Here is a 17,431-nt window from a genome sequence, read left to right on the forward strand (position 1 = left end):
TCAAATTTGAAATGTAAGCAATAATTTTTATACAAAAATACATTTAAAAACAAATTTTATGCATCTGTGCAGCTCCATGCACAACTATTCTCTACTTATTTTCGGTGAACAGAAATCCATCAAAACGTTTAACATAATATAGTCATGCAAAAATGTTTTATTTAGCTGTAACGTTTCATTTAAATGAAGGTACATTTTCTTAAGTATCTAAAATTTAAGACAGAAGCTTCAAATAATATTCGCAGTTAATCACTACAGTTTTCCCACGTGTTCTTCGAAAAGAACACGACGAAAATTCAGCAACACAATACTGTCGCATGCTATTCGGTAGCAGCCTCGCCATTCCCACAATCGGGCATCTCAAGCACAGGCTGGAACTCATCAAATAGTCACGGTTGTCTGAACCAGGACAAAGGAATGGACAGACATGCAAAATTACACCAGAACTTGTAACTCGCCAGCATCAGAAAGCTGTAGAGTAATTGCGTGGAAGAGAAAGCTGGACGAAACAAAGTACTTCCACTTGAAGCGGATGGAGAATGAAATAATAAAAAAATGATGATGAAATTTTGAGCATTAACTTCTGGAAATAAAATTGCAACCAATTATAATATTTTTTCACATGCATTAAGAGACATAACTGTCACTGAAGATCACATTCCTCGAAAAATTCTTCTTAAAAATTAAAATAATAGAAAATATGACATCATGATTCTATAAAATAATAGGGTAACATTTAATGACTATTACCAAAATGCTCACTTTTTCCAAGAGCAATTATTACTAAAATGATGTATTACTTTTTATCAAAACAAGAAATTATGATTACTTCTCAAATCTTAAACAGGTTAAAAATTCAAAACTATCAATTTAAATACATTAATATTTATTTGTAAGGGGAGGGATTTATTTCTTCGTTTCTTGCATTAATGGCAGAAAATAGAGACATTTAAATTTTCGGAATAATAGTGAATCATTTCAAAAGAATGTCAACTATTTTTACTTGCTCAAAGTTTATAAATTTTTATGTTACATGTACTTCATTTGCATATATGTGAAATTGTTGACACATTTACGGCAGTATCATATTGTTCTTGATAGGATAAATAGTTGAATTTGCGCATGTCCAAATATCGTTGGAATTTCAAAATTATATTTCAAATATTGTATGGACGAAAATCTGTTTATCATTATTTTAAATTCTAAATAACTGATTTAAACCTCATCTTGATTCTAACCATTTTACGTATTTAAAAAAAAATATTAGGTTTAGTATTAATGAAAATCACTTTAAGATATTTATCACCGTAAAAAAGTCATTAAATCATGCCTATTTTTAGAAACACCTCAATACAGGCATTAGGAAAAGAATTGCTTTCTCAGACTAACTATAAAATTGATAATAAATACATTACAATTTTTTAAAAAAAGTTATCGTTTATTTTTTATGAATTTTGTTCACTAAAAATTTAACTCGGGAGATTATTATAATAAGACTTAGTTCCAAGGTGTGCAACTATTTGAAGATTTTTTATGTTGCCGATTATGTTCAAAGAAAATATATATTCATATTTATAAATATTCACTTCGACACTTTAAAAATTCAATTCAACTACTACAACACCAACAAAAAAAAAAATCGCTTTTTACAGATTTCTCGAATGAATCATAACTGTGTATTCTCTTTATTTGAGAATTTATTTTACTTTGCAAGCAATCTGCAAAATCAGACTACTCAGGATGCATACAAATGTACTTCTCAGGAAAATTTTACCATGTATTTGATAATAAAAATAAGCCCAATATTTATTCCTAATTTAATCAATGAATGCGAAAATGAGGTAAGAAAAAAGACAGCTCAGCATTATACTCATCTATGATGACGCACCTTTTCCCACTGGTATTTCCTAACAGATTCAAAACGAGGCACGTTTAACACGATTTATCTAACAGCTAGAATCAGCTATCAAACGTGTTTAACAAAATACACAAACTCAAAGGAAAGGTACATTTTCTCTGTTGATACAATCTACTAATCCTCTTTCCTGAGGTTTAAAAATAGCTAATATGCTATAAACATTAGTTTCTTGACAGTAAAATGCAAACACCCTGAAATTCTATAAAACTTGACGTTTTAAACAAAAGCTTTTTATCTTCAAATTAGAACACTTCCGAAGAATCAACGAGAATGTAATATTTTAGAGCTTAAAAAGGCAGTCAAAATACAAGATTCAAGATTTCGTCAAAATACAAGATTGTAATCGTTCTTTTTTTCCCCTACGCACAGTGCTTTGACCTTTTCAAAAGAAACGCGAATGAAACAATGCTCATAAAGTTTCTGATGACTCGACACCGAAGTAGGCCAAGGAAACGCACTTATTGTGAAGAAAGAAAGTTAAATAATTTGCCGTATTTCTGTTAAATGGTCATCACTATGAAATTTTATGGAGGCTACTGATAACGGACGTGTTTGAGAAAGGAATATATATATATATATATATATATATATATATATATATATATATATATATATATATATATATATATGGGGAAAAAAACTGGAAAACTAACTTTTTTTTATTCCGAAATTTTATCTGACAAATGTTTATATATAGAATAATCAATGCTTAATATTTACTATGAGAAAGCGAAGCAAGACTACCATTTTGCTATGGCAACAAGAGCTTCAGAAGAAAATGAAAACAAAGTAAAACAATTTTAGGACCTTGAACTAAAGAGTTTTATTATATCAAATATCAATTATATTTACATTTGATTTAATACGTAACGAATTTATAAAAAATGAAAGAAAAGAGGTATTCTTAGAAGTATCTCTTTAAACATTACTGATTTATTTTCTTTCAAGCTAATATATTTTGTGCCTTTTTGTAAAAAAAGTTTCAGGTTTCATGTTTTCAAATTCATAGATTTCTTATAGTTTTCAGATTTTATCATTTTGTGAAGAAAATAAAATAAAAATTCTTTCGTTATAATTTTTTACAAAATTTTTCCCTAAAATTGTTCGAAATAAGGATATTCTTGTAAATGACAATACTTAATTCAGCTTAAATATAACAATTTAAAAATCTTCATGCTTTCAGATGTAAATCAAAAAAATTTTAAATGATTCATTTATTTTTAAAACATCTTTTTTTTTTAAAATATTAGGTAGATATGCTTTTCTTTTTACAAATATAAGCGATAAATTGGATTAATAGATGAAAGATTCTTTATTAGAAAACTTAAAATCAAATTTTTTAAAATTATATTTTGAATTTTGTACTATGAGGAATTTGGATTATTACGTCAGAATCAATGCTTTCTTATGTCAGTCCTATTAAATGAATTCAACGAATATATGAATACATATATTTGTAAAAGGCAGTAAAATGTCAGTATTTATTTTTAAAAATCAGTAAAAGTTTTCACATTTTCTTTGTCGTTTCTAGAACTAAAATTATATCAAATCTTTTCAAAACCATCGCATGTCTTCATTAAAAAGATATGGAAAAAATTAAACAATGCGCCAATTTTCTTTTGCAGCATTTCCCTGCACAAAAATAAATGGATTAAAGATTTTCTCTTCCAAAAGAAATCGAGAGAAAACATCAACAATTTCTGTAAAATTATTAGACTCTTATAAAGAAAAAGTCCTTGCAAAAAGTGAATGCTTCAAAAATGAAAATTTCATTCAGAATTCATATGTGAATCAGAAAATGCATTTTTAAAATTCATCCCATAAAACAGTAGAAATTTATCATACAATCCTCTTACGATTTAAACTCTCCGTACACAGTGACGAGTCTAGCATGCACATCGAATTACTAACTTTTAATCCGCATTTAAATGAAAGTATTAAATGATTTAAAATACTAAAAATGCTTCAATATCGCTAATGGCCTTATATTGTCAAAAGACAAAATGATAAATGAACAAAATAGAGGATATCGTCTAATTAGGAACCCGATTCTTAGATTAAGGGATTAGTAAATTTAAGATTCAATATAATTTAGAATGAGAATCAACCTTTTAATAACAAAAATAATTGCTTATAATTTTCTAAAATCATAATTTAAAAGAAAAGTGTCAGAAATTTCCGAAGATGAATCTTTACAATTTTTTTACTGCGTTAAACATAAGAAACATTCTATAACTATTTCAATTTTATTACTCTCAAAACGATGTGATCCTTCTGAGGCAGAAACATGAATATGGCCATTGTTTCAAAAATAGTCCATATTGTCAATTACATAAATGGAAACTCAACAGATAAAGCTCAAACTCCTTGGCCATGATGTTAAAAACTCTATTATTAAAAATCACATCCTCACCCAAAAGAACAGCGTTCAAATTAAGTTAAGAATAAATAGGCCACTGAAACCCACAATTATAGCCGCATATGGCGAAGTCGTGAAACACAGCATCAACATCCATATTTACGGCATTACAGGCAACTCATTACCAAATAAGGAACACATAGCCCATTGTTCTGCTGGGGCCCTCACAGGTAGCAGACTCACCCCCATCATCTTTGGAACGGAAATCACGTTCCCATGTTTCCTCTTCTCACTGGTAGGCACGATCAAGCGTTCGAAATCTATCGAGTTCTCTCTCCCCTCACAGTGCCTGCTTTGTCTCAATGGGGTTAATTTGTCAAAATCAATGTGGTTTTCCGTGTCGTGATTTTGCGAATGTGTTGCCGCTAATTTCTTCGAATTTGTAACAAGTTATTTTTTAACGATCATTAGATATTGTCTAGACAGTCTTTTTCCTTTACCTTTTTCTTCATTTAGGCTTAGGCACAACGCATATTCGATTAGAGCCAGCAGCGAAAAACATTTGTAGCAACTTTTTATATATTCATGAAAAGATAAATGGAATAAATTATGTCATTTTCCAGAAATCCACAGGAATAAGCAAAATATCACATCTAAATTTTTGGCTGTGAATGAGTAGAATCCCCAGTTATTTACTAATGTAACGGTTTTGTTTGAAAATTTTACGGAATCACCGGTGATAAGAAAGTCAGCAAAATTGCAATCATTAATAATAATTACGTGAGTAATAAGAAATTCCAAAAAATGAGAAGAATCTGGTAGAATAAATTTCGAGTAACGCGATTTCGTACAAACTGCAATGTAATTTTGGTTATTTTTTTTCCTCGCATTTTTAACCATAGTCCACATCAATGACCGCTGGAAAATGAAGGGAATAAAAAAGGGGTGTTTCAGTTTTGATGCTTCCATTATATATAGGTCGATTCGCTTTGCTGCCTCTTGCAAAGAAGAGAGTGGTTAAAAGCAATCATTTACGCCACCATCCCGGAAACCAGGGATTCAATACAAACGATAAAATAAAATCAGACGGCAGCACGGGAGACTTCACACAAGGTGAATGGATGGGGGAGATAAATTATTGTAACTTCTTAAATGCAAATTCATTGATGGAAATTTCTATATAATTGCGATAATCATCTCAAAAGGCAGACGGATACCACTTAACTAGTCAGCTAGTTATATAAGATAAATTCCTATTTCTTAGGATAACAAATATTTCAATAGATCTAACAGAAATTCCTGCAACAAACAGACGAAGTAATCACGTAACTAGTAAAAGTTAATGTCTTCAAAGCATTTCAAAATATCTCTATCTAGCACCCCTCAGTTATACATATGACTTCCTATAATTGAGGTTCTTATAACTCACAATTGAGAAGTATTTTTAACATCCATTTAATTATCTTATTTTAATGAGTCGGAGAATTCAACTCTAAAGTTTTACTTATATATTTCAGTATTATAAACCAAACAACTTTCCATATTCGGCACTGAACTTTTCTAAATCTTATAAAAAACCATTTCAATTTTTAATTTCATGAATGAGGAAAATGAAACTAAAGCTAATACAGAAGCGTGAGCCTCCTTAGGATGAGGAGGAGGAGGAGGAATGAATTTCACAATTTCAAACTTTAACAATATATTACCATTAGTTAATTTTAACTTGAAATTATTCTCGATGTGCACCAGACCAACTGGCTTTCAAAAAAAGCGAATAATATTCCAGGTCCACACTCGCAGAGTAGATAAGATTTTGCAATCCAGACAAAAGGCTTTATTCTATATAAAAATTTAATTTAAATTCTTATTATAGATTTTTTTTAATTAGCCCATACTACTTTATTCTAAAATTTTCTTTTATTTCATGATCAAATTCCATTTTTTTATTTAATTATTTTTAAAACATGCTCTAAAACATGCTAACACTTTAAATTCTCATGCTCTGAGCGAAGGGTTTGGTTTGGTTTTGTGGGGGATTCTGGCGCAAGACTCTGAGCGAAGGGATAAATGGACACATGTCAAAAAAATCCCTAAACAAATCTCTTAGTCAAAACCTTAAAGAAAAAATTTATCAGATTTTCTTCTTGCATCGTGATGTAATAGATGCATTTCACTTGTTTCCCCCATATACGAGCAGTGCTTCCCCCGTGCTTACCAAAAGTTATTTCCAAATTTGTCTCCTCTTTGTGTTTCGCATCTACAAAATTGTGTTATATATAAAATTATATATAACTATTAATTTAATACAATTATTGCAGGTGCGCTGCTCCTCCATTTCATATAACAAGATAGATTAAGAATAATAACTATTCAATAAAATTTTTAAAAATTCCGTCAATTCACATTACGAAAAAAATCTACCGTATTTACTTTTTTTTCATCCTATTAAGATGTTTCGACAGTTTTAGTAGAGCTACATTGCCTCTCGTTAATCACCGTATTTCATCTCTGACACAGCCACCAAAAAATTAATGCAGAATAATATTAAAAAACTTAAGTGAATAACTTTAGTACAAAAAAAAAATTCGTTCAAATTAATAATTTGGAAATATAAAAACAAAATTATGAAGACGTTGAAATTCTGACAGAAACTTTCAACGAATATCCAAAAATTTCTTATGATTCCAATGTATTTTAAATTCTTTGCGATTACTTGATTTTCGGTAACAAAAAAGCTGCCTCCCTTTTGCTACGCTAATACAAAAGTGTTTAAAATCCTTTCATTTTTCATTATTTTCTATATTTGAGTCTTTAATATCGAAAGACGAATATTACCGAATTTAAAAATGAACATTTTTCATATAAAATTTAGGAAATACTTTTAATTTAAGAAATCAATTTTTAGTTATATTAAATCATTAATTCATAGCTAGGGGGTCCAAAATTAATAAATATTCTATTATCACCGGAACATAAGAATATATTTAAGAACATATTTTTTTATCTTTACTCATAATAAAGATAATTGAGTGTTTGTGCGTGGGTATTGGAGATCTGCGAATTAGAATGTTTGAGCTAGAATTATCAACTTGATATATATATATAATTTGGAGGGTGGGAATGTGACATAGGAACCAGTGTTTGAAACTTTGATTAAATACTAAACAAAATTTTGACATTTTCTCACTATAATAACCTGAAAATATTTCTCTTAAAAATTATTTTTACATCATCTTAAAACTCAAAAAATTATATTTTTAATGATACCTATTTCTATAAATTAAATTTCTATTTTTAAACAATTAAAAAAGTTTTTAAGTATATTTTTCGACATTTTATTTCGCAAAAAAAAGCCTGCACGGACATTTTATGTTTGAAGGAAAAATAGATTTTACCATAAAATATGTTACCAGCAAATGTTCATAAAAGAACAAATCAAAGATTATCTTATTGCCATTTAAAGCTAGAAAAGTGTAATTTTCAACACATGACCACAAAAATAAAAAATAAAAAAATACGAAACTTTAGCTAGAAAAATAAACGCAAGAAAAAACTTTCAGCGAATTTTTAAAATATGTATTATCAATTCAATAATTCTGTAGTATTTAAGGCAAGTATAGTTTATATACATATACCTGATGTCCACACTAATCAGGTCACAACACATAATTTCTAAACAGTCAATATGAATTATATACATCTAATGGAAAACTGATCTATATGAATACTATTTTACATATGTTGCAGACAAACAGTTTTCGCATTAAGTATCAGTATCAATTTAAAATTCAAATTTTGAGGGCAGAAAATTAAAGAGATGCATAGTATGATGAACATAATAGCGTGGTGCTTCTATTTAGCAATAGTATGCGATTATCAAAATTCGAAGCTAAAAAATACTTTGTTGATGAAGCTATTAAAAGATCAAGCCACATAAAATATTTAATTGAAAATTTTAGCGAGCATTAATTCCGGTAAACAAACTGCTCACCAAAGGCGGTTAACACAAAATGAAGTAAAAAAATCAATTATAAAATTTAGCCTTTACAAACATGAAAAGTTTAGTAAAAATGTCTAAAAAAATGTTATTAAATTTTAATAGTATTTAATGTTTTCGTATGATTTAATCACTCAAAGTTAAACATTTTTGGATGAGTAACTAATTCAAATTTAGAAAATGCAAAGCTTAAAAAGCATCTTAATTTCTCGATTTCGGCTATGATTTTTTTCTAAATTTTAAAATAGAACACGCTCATAAATTGAAGCATTCATTAATGGTTTAAGCTATTTTTAAATTTCGATGTTTTCAACTTTATATGTTTATTTCTTTTATTAAATAATAATAAATAAAAGACTAATTCAAGAAATCCTTTATTTTAATGTTCTTTTCTTAAATTTATTTTTTTGATAATTCAACTAAATAAATTTGCATAGTTATATTGTATGTGACTTTTCTGTCAGTAAATGGCTAGCATTTTACTGACCGATTTTCTCACATGTTACTGCATGTCTAACTAGTTCCATCGCCACAGCTGTCTTCTTGAGATTCAAAGAACGTTTTGAATATAATTATTTTGCTGTGATTTCTGATAAATTTTTATTACTTCTGACCTACATAGTCACTAGTGTCAAAGAAAATACTTTAAAATCCGGTGAAAAATTGTTTCTGCCTTGCAAACATTGGAGAATTTTATTTCTTGCACTTTTATCAAAATCAAATGGCATTAGGAATCATTTCTCCATATCTAACGGAATTATTGCAATTATAATTTCAAATTTCTAATATGCGTTTTGTCAGATTTAGTAATATTAATCTTCTATTTCGAAGCAATGAGAGAGCTATACTGAGAGAAATCCAGCATTTTGAACCTCAATCTGATGACAAGTACTGCCATATGAGATAAATCAATTTCGAACTCCATTCCATTCCATAGAAAAAGAACGCAGCGTCACAGTACAATTGAAGCACGGTGACTTACCACGTGACTGACTTCAGTGGAGGTACAGAAAAGTTTCTTTTAAAAAAAATTAAAAGCAGCTTCGGAGATGGTTTGGTTTTTCAGAGTTTTCTTTTAGCTCAAGAGCCATTTTTTGGCTATGCTGCGCCAGACTAAATGATAAAATCAAGGCACACAAATATTAAAATTCCATCGTAATGAATAACATGACACTTTCAATTAAAATATAGAACTCAATGGATTTCAAAAATTTACAGAAAATAGCATGAGGACCATTCCCAAGTAATTCCGATGGTAAAACTGCATCTGATTTGAAAAAGCATAAACATTGGGTCTTAAGATTCGAACATTCTGAGAATATATGGAACACACAATTACAGACAGGCAATACCCACTTACATTGCGGGAACATCAGTGCTTGCTCCCCAAGTAGTATCAGAGAAATTGGCATTGCGGAACCATAATATCATTTATTTATATTTATTTTTATAAATAAAGTTTCGAAGTAACCTGAAACCTTTTTGTCATACTATCCAGTTTTTGTAAAAATATATTCCATGAAGAAGCTATTGTTCGTTTCAAGATCTCAAAACTAGCAGTTTTCAACACTTGCACTTCGCTAAAAGGTGGTACTTAGAAAGCTGAGAGATAATTGCTCTTCCCAATTCCGCGAATAAATTATCACCTTATTGCTGAACGTAAACATCTCATCCTTTCATATTTTCTCTCACCCCACCCCTCTTTTTTTCCACGGAATAAAATGCCTCCTGGCGCATGCACAAAAGCACGGCTGGCTTCAGAATCCGATTATGATCAAATATATGCTTCTGTTACGTTTGCATATAAATGCCAATAATAAATTTTCTGAAAAATAAAAATGAAATTATTCTAGGTATATCGCCCTGGACTTTCTTCATTTCTTAAAAAAATTACAATCGCATTCGCACTAAAAAGAAGAAAAAAAGTTTAGTTATTATCAGCATAGAACGTGACATAAGATATCACATTGAACGTGACAGAATACAGAACCGAATCAAGCTGTGGAAAAAAAACCTTTGTATTATGTAATGGTATTTTGAAAAATCTAACAACATATTCAAATCGAGTCGAACGACGCAATAGGAAAAAAAAAAAAAAAAAAAAAAAGGAAGTACAGGACTGAAAATCTCACACAATTTCAAATGAATCTCATTCACACAGTAGGTTCTTAGCTGTCGAAAGAGATGCAAAGAAAAACTCTCAACCACTTGCACACTCGCGTCACGTAGATGAGTTGCTGTACACGCATTCGAGATTTCGAAAAGCCAACTCTGTCGAACCGTGCTCTGAAACGCTCGACCGCCTGCCGCCGTAACACGCACAAACGCTCCCCGTTTGTGCAGATCCGTTTCCGGTTTCCCTTAACCAATCCCATTTCATTTTAAAATTGGAAGAAAAAAATTGCAAAAACACATATTTCAGTTATTAGAATAAGGTGAATCGAATTACATTCATTTTATGTAATTCAATTCGATTTCCCCAAAATCATTTTGGAATATAATGATTTTGGTGAAAAATAATGAGTTAAAGTGGTGGATCTTGAAATTGATTTTAGCCAATTTATATTCAAATTAAAAATGCAATAATTTCAACGCAATATTTAATGGAATATTAACCAAATAATCTATAAATTGTTTTTATATCATAAAAAATAGGTACAAATCACTAGTCCCAAACATCATAGGATAATAATGTTTTAGATATAATTCGCCTGACTTTAAAACTTTTTTTTATTTACTCTTAATTACAGTAATGACAATGAACACTTAATAAATGCATTTAATATCGTCTTAACATAATGCAATAATTAAAACATCGAAAAATTGTAGTAAAATATAGCTAACATATGTGGCATAGAATTTGCTTTTATTACTTATTAACGAATGTCAACAGTCAAATGTAAACAAAGCATCTTACAAACGTTTCAGGCTGCTTCATTTTATGATTACAGCTGCTTTTAATTCAACGCTTAGACACTTAATAGAGCTACAAAATATTACTAGAATTTCTCAGGAATGGACGATTTGCGATTTAACCAAAAACTCCAATCAGAAAGGAAAAAAATGTAGAAGAAATCAGAATTATAGCAATAGGTGTCAAAAATTTAAAATAGATTTAATCATCACTGGATGAACAATCGCTATGATTTGCCTATGGAAATTTATATTTATGTTTTATAAAACTATTAACACAAAAAAAATGGTTTTTGTATTACCTTAAAATTAAAAAAAAAACTACTTCTTTAATAATATCAATTTCATTTCTGTATAATTTTTTTAATGTAATTTTGCACATCTTCTATTTTTAATGTTATGATGAGATTCAAATTTATTCATCAGATCATTCAATAGAGTACTTTTGCCAATGGTAAGATTAATATTTAAAAAAATTGCTTTCTTCGATCCATTCAAGTTTGAACAATTTTTTTCAACAGTTACAGAATTTCGAAGTAAACTTTTCACTTCCGCTTTTATTTTGTAGCGTATACACGTTTTTATTTGTAGACACAGTCATTTATAGTACAATTAAAATCATTTCTTTCAGTGGCATCAAATAATAAGTTGAAAATTAAATAAGTGCATTCCATGTTAATAGTATGGCAATCTGAAAAGTCAGTAATCTAGGCGAGCATGCATGCCATCAAAGGCGGCTAGTTTTATTAAAAATAATTTGAAAGCCCTTTCGCAGTGTGCAACTATTATTCAAAAGGTCATTCGTGCCAAAATTGGTAATTCTATGACCAACGAACATGAACGTCGCATCATGCAAGTAGTATGCAGCTTATAAACATTCTGTAAAAATTTATTTTATAAATATTAAAGGAAAATTTAGAAATCTGAAATACTATAGTATTTCTATTTGGACAAAGAAAAAAAAAACCGCTGGAGGGATCTTCCCAAATCTTTTTCTCGTACTCTCTAACACAAGTGTTATCTCAGAGAACGCTTTGCATGACATTGAAGTGCAACAGTTATGAAATATTACCCTTTGGCATGAATTTGGAATTTTTACTAAATCTTTCATGCCATTCTTGACGAGTTTTTTTTAAATAGTAATATAATAGTATCCGAAAATCGAGTAAGTTTAGACACGTTTCTACTAACCGATTGAAACCAAAACTTGACGCAGAGCTACACTTGTAGTTACAAAACCACATACGAGATTTGATATATTTAAGATTCAGAAACATGCAAATGTAAGTACAGGCCGACAGATCAACCCCTTGATAAATTCGGATCCAAATTTGATGCCTACAGTATGCATGTTAAATCTTTGTACCGAATTTTATCCATCTAATTCATGTATATAATGGAACATAATTGTACACTAAAATAACAGTTTAAAAGCAATTGGAGAGACCTCACCACACCTGTCGTTCATACTCTCTAAGTATAATCCTTTCATTCACCAAAATAATAATAATAATAATCGTGGACCTCAAGTAAGGCAGAGAATGTCTTTCAGGGTAATGGCGTAACAGAGTTAAGAATAATTAAATTAACGTCAATATAGCATTTTCGATTAATTAATCATATTAGTCGAGATAAGTTATTCGACGGTTAATTCCTGCCATGCGGTTAACAGTATTCGGGAATCGAATTCGTGCTTCAGATGCGTTTCTCCCAAGAAATTGAAATCAAAATTTGACATTTGAACTACACAAAATCATATACCAAATGTGCCATTTCAGTTATCGCCATCATGCGCTTCTGAAAGTATCCACTAACAGACATTCAAACCCTGGTTGGATTTGGCTCAAAATTTGACAGCTGTCTACAATATAAATATTAAATCTATGTGCCGAATTTTATTGATTAGCTTTCTTCGTTTTGTAGTTATGCTAACTTGTACTTGAACAGCTGAACAGATAAATTTCCTCTGAATAGATTTTACTTAAAATTTGATAGAAATCACAAATTTGGTGTAAAGAAAATGCACCAAATTTCATCCGTCTAGCTCAAAGTGTCTTTGGTTTATCTTTGTCGTAAACAGAAAACAAGGAAAATGAAGTAATACATTAAAACTAAAACTGGCTTTTAATAACAAGTCAATGGCATAATTAAAGTGAGTGTTCAAAAGGATTGTGGTATGGATTTGTTACATGTTCGGATTCAATATTGATGTAACCGCGCTGTACTTTTGTTAACAATTTATACTCCGTTATATTTGTGTTATACACTTTATTTGATGTGGTCTTTTCTCTATCTGAATTCACTAATGTAGAAGTTACCCTTTGTGTTAGAGACACCCTGTTCTAGCACAAAAATTACTTTCATTAAAATTTGTAAAACAAACAGCTAAACATTTCGGTGAAGAGTTTGGATTTGCCCTATAGATTACCCTTTGATTGCTTTTTGTTTTTGATTTAACCTTTGCATTTTTCTGAAATTTACATTTTCTCAAAAATGTGTACATTTTGTTTTACTATGGAAAAATAGTTTTATGAGCATTATCTTCAAATAATTCTTTTTTTTTCCCTTATTCGAAAAAGTGATCTTTTATTTTTAGAAACAATATATTATTTCACGTTAACGAAAAGATTTATTTATCTTTTTTTCTTGTCTTTTTACGCTCTCATATGAATTAGATTCATATTCCGCTGAATTATTTTCAAAAATATATTGAATAAACTTTAGAGATTTAACATTTCAGATGTCTGTTTCAACTAAGTAAATTTAAAATTGCACACATTCTTCACGATTATTTTCTTATTAATGATTGTAATGAGCAAGTGTTAAATTGGTGCTTCTAGCATTTGAATGCATTGCATTGAAATGTCCCATCTTTTGTCATTTTACATGAAGGAAGACGAAGTCGATATTTTCCAGTGTTCCTTTCTCCTCCTACTACTCCTGACATGCAAAGGCACTGGAGTCGACATTCGATTGCTTAATTAGTTCTCATAATTGTCAGGTTATCATTTTTTGAGTAGCCTTATTGCAAAATTTAATTCATACTCGCATAGTTTGTTTCCATGGATTTTTTTTAGGAATCATAAATACATTTATCCACAAATGTTTTCATCAATAAAATCGAGTCAATGTTTTGTTGCATTTAAATCTCCATCTTGAATTTTCTCTTTTCATTCATCATTTCTTTCTTACAGCAGAGACTTTCTTAACATTAGTTTTATTAGAAAGAACCAACTTTCACAGAGTGCTTGTAAAACACATTGAATGTGTCAGTGAGAAATGCAGTGTCTTAATAGATTCTAATTAACACTCGTCAACAGAACTATGATACAAGAAATGAAAAAACTTGGCCATTCTTTCATAAAGATTTTTTGAATTTACTAAGCATCAGAAAGACGACTGCGCATGAACTATCCTCGCCAGATTAGGTCGACCTCAGACATAAAGTAACATTCAGAACACGGAATGCATTTCATTATTTCATTCATTCATCTAATTCCCTAATAAATATCCAATAAAGATGCATCCACTAAAAACTCCAAAAAATTTTCGCTTTTAACTTAAAAATTTATATGATTTCGATATAAATGCTTTTGACAGAAATTCCTTCTTATTCTGCTTCGCAAACACTGAAATTCTAAATGAAGCTTTGAATTCATTTGTGGGTTTATCAGATATCTCCCCTCATAAAAAAGTAACTCGTAGCAGTTTTAAATGAATAAAAAATATTAATTTTCAAAAATAAAACAGAGATAAGAAAGCAAACCTTTTCAAAAATTAAAAACAAAGTATCCAAAAAGAACATAACACAATTATGATGTTTTGGATTTTTGAAATATAGAGGAACAACAATCAGTTACAATTCCTTAAAAGTACATGTCATTTCTTCATACAGCAAGAAAATAAAATGGCATTCTTAATCTTCACCTGATGTCGTTGAATGTGTCGTCAAATGAAAGCCAACTCTTCACTAGTCACTAAGATTTCAAGGCTAAATTTATTCTTAGCACAATTTAATCCCACAGTACAATATAAATCAATGTGGATTTTATTCTTTTATAAATGGATGATAATTCAGAATTTGTTTGGTTCAAATTCAATGCTTTACAGCAACCCAAATGATAAACTAATGAGTTTTCTTGGATTATGATTTAGGACCCCTGAGATATCGAAAATTAAAATAGTAAGTCATTAAAATTATCTTCCAAATAGGTTAATAGAATCAGACCGAGAAGACAAAGAAAGACTTCTTTACATTTCAAGTTTTTTTAATGAATGCAAACTTCAGAAGCAGTTTTTAAAGATACAAGCGTATAAAAATAAGTGTTGTATCATTTTAGTTTAATGACGTTAATTAAAAATTTAACTAGTTATGTTATTGTTAAAATAATCCTATAAAAATTGCCTTGATACCCCGAATATATTTAGAAGCATTCATGATGGATAGTTAGCAATAATACAAATCTAACTGGAGCAGAAATATAGATATCAACAATCAATTAAAACATTTGCAAATCAACAATAGGAAAGTCATTAGAATAGGAAAATATATGAGGCAATATAATTTTATCAGATTAATTACTGGAGAATCAGTAATATATTTCTTATAAAAATTACCAATTTATAAAACAAAGAAAATTTCCCTCAATTTAAATGTAGATCTTTTAGAAGAGCCCATTTCTTATAGAGGCGCATCATAAAAGAAACAGATATACAACTCTTAAAAGTAGAAGTTCTTCTTAAAAATTTAAAAGCAGCAACTTAGCAGATTACTATTTCATCAGAATATTTCCAATTCTTCATTTTTTATTCAGTGGACTTTATTTCAATCATATTTTAAACAAGTCATTTGAATATCTCAAAGTATTTTTCTGAGCATTTAATCGATTTTTCAACAGAAGAAAATTAAAGATTGGGCGATTTCCTAGGTCTGGTTTTATTCCCAAATATTGTAGGATCAATATACCTTCTAAAATAATTCCAGCTTCTTTGCTTATATCATGATCATTAGACTTTAGCTGTTTGAAAAAGGATAACAGAGTTGTAGGGTGAGAATACGGTTTCAATATTCACTAGGGAATCTTCGATATTTTTCACTTATTTATTCTAAAAATTAAGAATCAAATACTTCAATGTATTACAATATTGGCTATATTATTCAAAAAAATTAAACTTAGTTTATCTAACCCCTATTGCCACGTTTAAGGGATTAAACATTCCTTATATATAGTTAGCTATAAAGTGGGGCTTTTATCTAACTAAATTGAATTTCACGGGATTGAATAGATAGTGAACCCAGAAAATCATGAATTGAAAAGCTGATAATCCGCCACCAAGTCTCAGTTTTTCATTTTAATAAAGAATTTTTCTGAAAGTGTTAGCGTATAGATCCTATTCTGCAAAAATTGCTGATCGGGCTTTTAATCCGATTTCATGGCGGAATTCAAATATCAATTTGAAATAAAACTTAGACTAACTTTTGAAATTCTTCATCGCGAAAAACGGACTAATATAATTTAAATTACTATGTGGTTGTCATGAAAAAAAAATTGTCTAGCATTACGGCTTTTGTGTTAAAAAGATCAAGCATCATTTCAAAGCGATAACCAGATTTTCATTTAGTCTTATTTCAACAATACTGAAAGCTTCTCTTAATTAAAAAGTGTATTTGATTTATTAAGGAATAGAAAAATGAGATTCATTTTGTCAATATTCGCATATTGTCCTTTTTCAAGTTTGTTTAATTTCTATCTAAATAATATGTTACGCAATTTTAGTTATAAAAACAGAATTATATAAACCATGTAAACCACGGGTTGTACAGAATTTTAAGACAAACATTAAGAATTTTCTAACTTGATCACTTAATGTTCAGCATAAAATTAATAAAATAGGCAAATATTTTATGATAATATAAATATTAAAACTTAAAGGTAAATTATTATGATAGTACATAGGATTTAAGATTTAACCCTTTATACTCGGAAAAGTAATTCGATGCATAGTTATTCACTTCACCTAATTCAAACATTTGTTTATTGCTCTGAAAAATTAAAACATTTGTTTTAAGTTGAATTTTCCTGAAAAAATGAATTTACATTTTTATTTTTACCATTCTGTAGGCAGCCTTTTTATCACTCAAAATTGAAAAAAAAAAATACATAAAATGTCAAAATGATGCACCGTTTTGAATGGTGAGTGAGAGGCACCATCCGAGTGCAAAAGGTTAAATATTGTTTGCATT

General features: G+C 29.2%; 1 protein-coding gene across 2 annotated transcripts in view; it reads right to left on the minus strand.

Annotated features, from left to right (window-relative positions):
- Positions 1-17,431, minus strand: part of LOC129979916 (uncharacterized) — a 149,918-nt gene that overhangs the window by 121,242 nt on the left and 11,245 nt on the right. The gene's annotated exons all lie outside the window — the stretch shown is intronic.

The sequence above is a fragment of the Argiope bruennichi genome, chromosome 1 (genome assembly GCF_947563725.1).
Source record: "Argiope bruennichi chromosome 1, qqArgBrue1.1, whole genome shotgun sequence".
Taxonomy (NCBI): Eukaryota; Metazoa; Arthropoda; class Arachnida; order Araneae; family Araneidae; genus Argiope; species Argiope bruennichi.